Below are 1,806 nucleotides of genomic sequence, written 5' to 3'. Positions count from 1 at the left end.
GCATGAGACCTTTCTTGTAGAGGGCGATGAGATCTACAATTTCCATATAAAAGTTTTGCACTAGCCCCTATAGTTTATAAGTTATTGACGAAAAACGAAAAAACAGTTTTTCGCAAATTACTCATAAACTATTGATGCTAGCGCAAAATTTTTATATGGAAATTGTAGATCTCGTCGTCCTCTACAAGAAAGGTCCTATGCAATTTTCTCGTATCTCCAAAGGTTTAGGAGTTATTGAGGAAAAACGAAATTTTTTTCCAAAAGTTCGCCGTTTCGACGCTGGAATGGTCGGATTTTGTCAACATCAATAAAATGCCAAATAATCATATGTAACTCGTTAAATATCGAAATTAGAAGAAGAATGCACTATTTTTAATTATAGGAAATGCGTTTTTCTAAGGTACATGAACTTTTGGGATTGATTGTATAGCCAATACACCCTTAAGCGTGAACGCATCTCGCTCGAATATCGATCGTCAGAATTTGAATCTCGTGTATTTAAGCAGTCTTTCGATTTGCAAGTATACTCAGAGACACTCGAGGGTGTGGTAAATTAAACCCGTCGAGGGATGGCACCCAGGTAAAAATATTCTGGAGTTCTCAAGCCATTCTTTGTGGTATCGTCAAAGGTGACGAAACACTAGAGTAGTCTACGGTACGAAGTTTTATAGAAAAAGTAATAATACTTCGGACCTGATGATTCATATAAGGAAAGACACTCGGAATATCCTGCCAATAATAGTTATCACGTGTTTATCTCGTGCTTATAGGATGACTATCGTATGTTATCTTCTAGAATGTTATAAGCGAACCACAGAGGAAATTCTCGAGTACGTGTGATTACTATATAATGACCTCAGATTTCCTTATGGGGAATTCGAAGATCAACTGCGATGGTGGTGTAATGGTCAGCATAGTTGCCTTCCAAGCAGTTGATCCGGGTTCGATTCCCGGCCATCGCAGAGGTTCATTTTGCTCAAGGAAAATCATAGTTTCACTGTAGAATCATGTACGATTAATTATTGATTATCATCCGGTTTAACAAGACTGTATGCAAACTGCGATGGTGGTGTAATGGTCAGCATAGTTGCCTTCCAAGCAGTTGATCCGGGTTCGATTCCCGGCCATCGCAGTGGATTAATTTTTGCTCGATTTAAACACGTTTTATACCCTGTGCTGGACATAACGGATCGCGCCAGTAAAACATTTCTTACGAATATCTTCTTTTTCAAAGTACAAGCCTACTGTTTCCTGCAATAATAAATAAACTTTATGCCTTTGTTTATTATATTTATATTACACTTTTAATGAATTGTTAAGCTTTGCTGTCTGAATAATCATGCATATCGATCCAATAAATTGTCGTCTAAAATTTTTGAAACAATAAGAATTTTTTTATCAAACAACATCATTGGCCAATCAAAATTGTCACTTGATCGTTAGATCTGGCAACGTCGGTGAAGCTGGCAACTGTGCGAATTGATCCGAGCAAGCGCGTTTGTCAGTGGGTGCCAGTTGCTTGTAGAGAGTAGGGTGCTGTCGCTTTGGCTGAGCATAACGATTGTACTGTTTGTCAAACAAAGGCTGAATAAAACGCAGAAATACTGTGTATTTGGAGCGTGTGACACTGGCGAGGTAACATTTTGAGGTAAATTATTTCTAAAATCAATTAAGCATACGATTATGAGAGTTGCTTTCGAGTACTGTACCCAAGTCGTTGACCGGAGCCTGTTCCCCTATGTTATGTACAAACTTCATGGTCAAGCACGACGTTTCTCAAGGAAATTATAAATAACAGTATATTTG

General features: G+C 38.0%; 1 protein-coding gene and 2 non-coding genes across 4 annotated transcripts in view; all 3 read left to right on the top strand.

Annotated features, from left to right (window-relative positions):
* Positions 1-890: 890 nt before the first annotated feature.
* On the top strand, positions 891-962 carry TRNAG-UCC (transfer RNA glycine (anticodon UCC)). The gene has a single exon. It is a non-coding gene; the product is annotated as a tRNA-Gly (tRNA).
* Positions 963-1,060: 98 nt separating this feature from the next.
* On the top strand, positions 1,061-1,132 carry TRNAG-UCC (transfer RNA glycine (anticodon UCC)). The gene has a single exon. It is a non-coding gene; the product is annotated as a tRNA-Gly (tRNA).
* A 384-nt stretch (positions 1,133-1,516) lies between these two features.
* Positions 1,517-1,806, top strand: part of LOC108627465 (Death-associated APAF1-related killer) — an 8,586-nt gene continuing 8,296 nt past the window's right edge. For both annotated transcript variants that reach the window (XM_018028755.2, XM_018028753.2), the window contains exon 1: positions 1,517-1,648. The gene's annotated coding sequence lies outside the window, so the exon portion shown is untranslated. The remainder of the gene's footprint in view (positions 1,649-1,806) is intronic.

This window comes from Ceratina calcarata, unplaced genomic scaffold (assembly GCF_001652005.2).
Source record: "Ceratina calcarata isolate Rehan_Ccalc_2016 unplaced genomic scaffold, ASM165200v1 scaffold471.2, whole genome shotgun sequence".
Classification (NCBI taxonomy): domain Eukaryota; kingdom Metazoa; phylum Arthropoda; class Insecta; order Hymenoptera; family Apidae; genus Ceratina; species Ceratina calcarata.
This window is presented reverse-complemented; position numbering and strand designations above follow the sequence as displayed.